Below are 7,500 nucleotides of genomic sequence, written 5' to 3'. Positions count from 1 at the left end.
TGGTTATTGGGCAGTAAAAATCGTGACAGGCGTACCTGACGCTATTCCTGTAATAGGATCACCCTTGGTCGAGTTATTACGCGGAAGTGCTAGTGTGGGTCAATCTACCTTGACTCGTTTTTATAGTTTACACACTTTTGTATTACCTCTGCTTACTGCCGTATTTATGTTAATGCATTTCCCAATGATACGCAAGCAAGGTATTTCTGGTCCTTTATAGAGAAGACAGATCATAGATATTTGTAATCAATCATATATCATTTTGGGGAGGAACAATAGTATTTCATTGCTAGAAATATGGATTATAAAAAAAAAAAAAATAAGACATTTATTTGGATATTTACCTTCAACTTCGCAATATTATATTATTTATTTGATATGAATAGTTGAAGTGGATTCTCCGAAGAGAAAATGGATTATGGGAGTGTGTGACTTGAACTATTGATTGGCCCGTGCAGATATATGATTTTATCCGCCACATTGGAATTTACAACCAAATGTGTCTCTGTTCCAACCACCACGTAAGCCCCATACCGAGGATAGGCTGGTTCGCTCGAGGAGAATTTTTTCTATGATCAGAGCCGAATCATGTCGTGCATCAACAGGCTCCGTAAGATCCAGTAGAATAAGTGATGTGGCAAGATCCAGATTATGTTCTATCTATTCCACTTACTTAATAGTATGGAAATGCATTCATTTCCTTTGCATCGATTACGATCTATGATACTATCGGAGTGAAACAAGGGATCTAAAGAAGAATAGAGGCTAGACTATATTAGTAACAAGTAAATCCTTTGTATGTTGTATGTAAGAAGACTCGAGAGATGTTGGGGCGAAACACAATCGCAAGGTATGAGACGACCCAAAATGCATTTGATCATGATCAAATTTGTAAGCCTACTTGGGTATTGAGCATTTACCTGTAAGAACTAAATTCTTTGCAATGCGTAGTTGCAACTCCGGAAAATTGTATCCGGTAAATCTTTTCTTACATAGAGTCATATATGTGTGGGTATGGCTGACATATAGATTTTCTATGGATCTATTTGATTCCTGTGATTCTTGCTCGAGCCGGATGATGAAAAATTATCATGTCCGGTTCCTTCGGGGGATGGATCCATACGAATTCGCCTATCCCAATAACAAAGAAACCTGACTTGAATGATCCTGTATTAAGAGCTAAATTGGCGAAAGGAATGGGTCATAATTATTATGGAGAACCCGCATGGCCCAACGATCTTTTATATATTTTTCCAGTAGTAATTCTAGGTACTATTGCATGTAATGTAGGTTTAGCAGTTCTAGAACCGTCAATGATTGGCGAACCTGCGGATCCATTTGCAACTCCTTTGGAAATATTACCCGAATGGTATTTCTTTCCCGTATTTCAAATACTCCGTACAGTACCAAATAAGTTATTGGGGGTTCTTTTAATGGTTTCAGTACCAGCGGGATTATTGACAGTACCCTTTTTGGAGAATGTTAATAAATTCCAAAACCCATTTCGTCGTCCAGTAGCTACAACCGTCTTTTTGATTGGTACCGCAGTAGCCCTTTGGTTGGGTATTGGAGCAACATTACCTATTGATAAATCTCTAACTTTAGGTCTTTTTCAAATTAACTCAACCGTGAAATAGAAATAAAAAACCACGACGTATGTATCTAGGGAGGATTCACTTTGAAGCGACTATTCCCTAGATACATCTATTCAATGGAATTCTAGATCTATCCCGAATATACGGATCGTGCTGAAGATTCAAAACCAATTTCATTTTCTTCTTTTTTTATAAAAAAAAGAAGAAATCATTCCAATGTATTTAAAAATGAAAACTGATTCTTCGGTAAATTAATTGCGAAATGCTTTTGTAGAATGTCTAATATCTGTTTTACCTCTTCTATGCGAAAATGCTCAATTTTCATAAGATCTTCTTGACTCTTATTCAAAAGGTCCAATAATGTATATATATTGGACCTTTTGAGGCAATTATAGATCCTGGGAGGCAATTCTGATTGGTCAATAAAAATACATTTCAATGCTATTTCTTTTTTGTTTTTCCTTAGTTTATCCAATCTATCATGAAAGGTAAAAAAGGGTATAGTAACCCTGTTTTGATTGTCCTCTAAATGTATGTCCTGCTCTTCCGCATGTAGAAAAGGTATAAATAAATCAATCAAATTACGGGAGGCTTCGTGAAGTGCTTCTTTAGGAGTTAAACTTCCATTCGTCCAGATTTCTAGAAAAAGTATTTCTTGTTTTTCATTTCCATTCCCATAAGAATGAATACTATGATTCGCATTTCGAACAGGCATGAATACAGCATCTATAGGAAAACTTTCACCTTGGGCGTTATTTGGTGTTTTCATACGATATCCGCGATTCCTTTCGATTTGTAATCCAATACACAAATCGATAGGTTCCGTTAGGCTAGCTATATGCTGTGTAGTATCAACGATTTCCACAGAAGGCGGTGAGATGATGTCTTGAGCAGTTACGTATCCAGGACCCTTGACGCAAATGGATGCGTCGTGAGTTCCATACAGATTACTTCTCAATACAATTTCTTTCAAATTCATTAAAATTTCATGTACGGATTCTTCAATACCTACTATGGTAGAATATTCATGTGGTATCTTCTCAGATTTTGCACGTGTGATACATGTTCCTTCTATTTCTCCAAGCAAAGCCCTTCGCATCGCGATGCCTATTGTATCGGCTTGACCTCTCATAAGCGGAGACAGAATAAAACGGCCATAATAAAGGCGCTTACTGTCTGCTCTTGATTCAACACACTTCCACTGTAGTGTCCGAGTAGATACTGCTACTTCCTCTCGAAGCATAGTTATTTGATCAGATCATTGAATCATTTATTTCTCTTGAAATCTGTTCAATTCTTATTTCTACACACGTCTTTTTTTAGGGGGTCTACATCCATTATGTGGCATAGGGGTTACGTCCCGTACAAAACTTAAGAGTATACCACTTCTACGAATGGCTCGTAATGCTGCATCTCTTCCGAGACCAGGACCTTTTATCATGACTTCTGCTCGTTGCATACCCTGATCTACTACTGTACGAATAGCATTTCCTGCCGCGGTTTGAGCAGCAAACGGTGTCCCTCTTCTTGTGCCCCTGAATCCACACGTCCCGGCGGAGGACCAAGAAACTACCCGACCCCGTACATCTGTAACCGTTACAATGGTATTGTTGAAACTTGCTTGAACATGAATAACACCTTTTGGTATTCTACGTCCATTCTTACGTGAACCAATACGCCCATTCCTACGTGAACCACCTCTTGGTATAGGTTTTGCCATATTTTATCATCATAAATATGAGTCAGAGATATACGGATATATCCATTTCAGGTTAAAACAGATCCTTTATTTAATTTGTACATTTGGTCCTTTAGCGAGTCCTTTTTTAAAAGGATTATCCTTGTCTCTGTTTATGTCTCGGGTTGGAACAAATTACTATAATTCGTCCCCGCCTACGGATCAGTCGACATTTTTCACAAATTTTACGAACGGAGGCCCTTATTTTCATATTTGTCATTCCTTACCTTAATTCCGAATCTACTCCTTGGAAGAAAATAAGTCTCTTGAAATTTTGAACCTCGAGTTGTATCCCCACGAAAGTCATGTTGAAAAAGACACCTAATCATTCGAATCTTTGTTGCGGAGTCTATAAATTATACGTCCCCGGGTTGAATCATAACGACTTACTTCGATTTTGACTCTATCTCCTGGTAGTATCCGTATAAAACTACGTCGGATCTTTCCTGAGACATAACCTAGAATCAGATCTTCATTATCTAAACGAACCCGGAACATACCATTGGGAAGTGATTCAGTAATTAAACCTTCATGAGTCAATTTTTGTTCTTTCATTCCAGGTAACCCCCTTGAAGTATCAACTAATGGAGGAGGAGTGATATTAGACAACCAGCCCTTCCTCTTTTTTTTTATTTATTTTTTTTCACAAATAGGAAGTTACCGAGTCAATTCGGATACTAGAAGGGTCACCATATATAACACAAAATTTCTCCTCCGATTCCTTCTAGTCGAGCCTCTCGGTCTGTCATTATACCTCGAGAAGTAGAAAGAATTACAATCCCCATTCCTCCTAAAATCCTAGGGATTCGTTGATAGTTAGAATAGATTCGTAGACCGGGCCGGCTGATACGTTTTAAAATAGTTCTATATGGTCCTTTTCTATTTCTTCTATGTCGCAGGGTTGAAACCAAAAAATATTTGTTGCTTTCTCGATGTTTTCTCACGTTTTCGATAAAGCCTTCTCGTAGAAGTATTTTCACAATGCTTTCGGTGATATTAGTAGATGCTATTCGAACCGTTCCTTTTTTATCCATGTCAGCATTTCGTATAGAAGTTATTATGTCGGCAATAGTGTCCCTACCCATGATGAACTATAATTATCGGTGCCTCCGAGTTTTGATATAATCAACATGCTCTTTTTTTTTTTTATGAATTCTTAAGGGATATACGTGATACACAATCTACTAAATTAATTTAATCTATTTCCGAGACCTACTATATTATGGTCTCGTCTATTAGTATTTATAATACCTCGGGGGCTAATGAGACTATTTTAGTAAAATTCAACTGTCTCAATTCCCGAGCTATCGCACCAAAAACTCGAGTTCCTTTTGGATTTCCTTCTTGATCAATGACAACTGCAGCATTGTCATCATATCGTATTATCATACCGTTGTCACGTTTAAGTTCTTTACATGTACGTACAATTACAGCTCTGATCACCTCTGATCTTTCTAGAGGCATATTGGGCACTGCTTCTTTGATTACAGCAACAATAACGTCACCAATATGAGCATAACGGCGATTACTAGCTCCTATGATTCGAATACACATCAATTCTCGAGCCCCGCTGTTGTCCGCTACATTTAAATGGGTCTGAGGTTGAATCATATCATTTTTTTTTTATCTTTTCTTTCAATGCAAAGAAAGGGCAAAGGAAAAAAAGAAATATTGTTTGTCCAGAAACAAAAATCTGCGGTTGTTTTTTATCACAAAAACCCCTTTCCTTTGGTTGCACATCCCTATTCCGCAATAAGGAATTGGGTTCGTATAGGCATTTTGGACGCAGCGATTGAAATAGCTTCTCTGGCTACAATTTCTGATACTCCACCCATTTCATAAAGTATTCGACCCGGTTTAACGACCGATACCCAATATTCGGGAGATCCTTTCCCCGAACCCATACGCGTTTCCGTAGGTCTTACTGTAACAGGCTTGTCTGGAAATAGACGTACCCATATTTTTCCACCACGACGCGCATATCGTGTCATTGCTCGTCTCCCTGCTTCTATTTGTCTAGATGTGATCCAAGCGGGTTCAAGTGCCTGAAGAGCATATCTACCGAAACTAATATGATTGCCTCGATAAGATATTCCCTTCATTCTTCCTCTATGTTGTTTACGGAATCTGGTTCTTTTGGGGTTATAGTTGATGGTTGTTTCTCAATGCCATCTCTACTGCAGAACCGGACATGAGAGTTTCTTCTCATCCAGCTCCTCGCGAATGAAACGATTCATTACTATTACAAATATGTAGTGAATTAATAATACACTGAATCATGGGATTTTTTGAGATCGAATCTGTCACGTAAAAATTTTAATGTCTTGGATTTATATACAACTAGACATATATTTTTATGAAAATCGATTTTTTAGAACTATAACGAATCTTTATTTTGACCCTTATTGAATCCCTCAAAACTTAGCAATCCAATAAGGCTTTCGCGGGCGAATATGGACTCTTTCAATATCTCTTTCATACGTAGGGTCAGGTCAGCCCATGACCTCTAAATGAATTGATTCCTGGTTCTTTCCGCCATCCCACCCAATGAATCATTAGGATTCGTTTTCAATAGAATCTTCTGCAGTCACAGGTTCCGTCGTTCCCATCACTTCTTGATTAATGGCTAGGCCTGAACTCTGCAATGGAGCTCCTAATTAAATTTGTTATTCCTGAGTCAATCTACTCAGTCTTTATTGACTCGATGCTCTTTATTATTTTTCCTATGAACCGGATTCATTTAATTATGTAATTATAATTATGGCCGAATCCAATCCATAGTGATGCTTTATTACACTGCCTTTGTATGAGATAATTCATAGACCATACATATTGGAATCATATATCATTGATATTCTCTTTCTCTCTTTCTCTCACCCTTCCATTTATCCACATCCTTTTCTTTTTTTTTTTCGCTTAACAACCCATAATCAGATTTATTTTTATTTTATGTAAAAAGATTTCAGTTGCTCCAACGATATGATCGATACATCATATAGTGACTGCTTCTTTGGATCCAGATAATACGAAGAAATGAGCTGGTTATTAGTTCATAGGGCTGTCCGTTGTTTTTTAATCTTAACCTAAACCTAAATAAAAACCGACGAGTCACACACTAAGCATAGCAATTATACCAAAAAAGGGTCAATCGAATTTTTATTCAACCCTATAGAATTAAAAGAATAGAATTAAGAATTATAAGAATTGGAATTGATCATTGTTGATTGAATGGAAAAAGAATGAAAGAGTTTGTCATTTTTTTTGGTCCACCGCTGGATAGAACGGAAAGTCAAAGTAAAAGAAGGGACTATTATTCCGCGTCTGCAAATATCCAAATTTTGATGCCTAATACCCCATAAATAGTTCGAACTGTATACGAACAATAATCAATTTTAGCTCGAATGGTTTGTAGGGGAACCCTACCTTCTCGGATCCATTCGGTGCGTGCAATTTCTTTTCCGTCGAGACGTCCTGCAATTTGTACTTGAATTCCTTTTGTATCTGCTTGCTCAGTTAATTCAATAGCTTTTTTCATTGCCTTTCGAAATGAAACTCTATTTTTTAATTGTCCGGCTATAAATTCTGCAAGAATATTAGGGTGCCCATAAGGTTTTGCAATTCTTGTGATAGCAATGTTGAGTTTTCGGTTCACAGAATTAAACCCTTTTTGTACATTGATCTGTAATTCTTCGATTCCTCGTGGTTTACCCTCTATTAACCATTTTGGGAATCCCATATAGATTATGACCTGGATCAGATCGATCCTTTTTTGAATCTCTATACGTGCAATTCCCTCGACACCCGAAGATAGTCTCATATTTTTTTGTACATAATTCTTGATACAATCCCGTATTTTTTTATCTTCCTGGAGGCCGTCGGAATAATTTTTTGGTTGTGCAAACCAAAGGGAATGATGCCTTTGGGTTGTACCAAGTCTGAAACCAAGTGGATTTATTTTTTGTCCCATACATCCTCGCTTTCTCCATTAGCCCATTTCAGTCCCTTCTGCTCTATCATACATCGATACCTCTCTATAACATCATTAGCCCATTTCTCCTCTAATAGCAGTCTATCGTGCTCTTTCATACATAGATACCTCTCTCTAACATCTGTATATTTATCAATATATACCCATCCATATTTTCTTAACCATATATAATATTCTTG

General features: G+C 37.3%; 1 protein-coding gene and 1 long non-coding RNA gene across 2 annotated transcripts in view; one reads left to right on the top strand and one right to left on the bottom strand.

Moving 5' to 3' along the window:
* Nucleotides 1-324, bottom strand: part of LOC147560858 (uncharacterized) — a 2,651-nt gene extending 2,327 nt beyond the window's left edge. The window contains exon 1 of the long non-coding RNA XR_015233331.1: nucleotides 1-324. This exon is cut by the window's left edge and continues 1,796 nt beyond it. This is a non-coding gene — a long non-coding RNA (uncharacterized LOC147560858).
* LOC147560857 (photosystem II CP47 reaction center protein) overlaps nucleotides 1-426 on the top strand; it is a 4,375-nt gene extending 3,949 nt beyond the window's left edge. Inside the window, exon 2 of the mRNA XM_086657458.1 lies at nucleotides 1-426. This exon is cut by the window's left edge and continues 422 nt beyond it. The gene's annotated coding sequence lies outside the window, so the exon portion shown is untranslated.
* The last annotated feature ends 7,074 nt before the right edge of the window (nucleotides 427-7,500 follow it).

Source organism: Eschscholzia californica, unplaced genomic scaffold (assembly GCF_041429995.1).
Source record: "Eschscholzia californica isolate CP2 unplaced genomic scaffold, dmEscCali1.0.p SCAF_188, whole genome shotgun sequence".
Classification (NCBI taxonomy): domain Eukaryota; kingdom Viridiplantae; phylum Streptophyta; class Magnoliopsida; order Ranunculales; family Papaveraceae; genus Eschscholzia; species Eschscholzia californica.
This window is presented reverse-complemented; position numbering and strand designations above follow the sequence as displayed.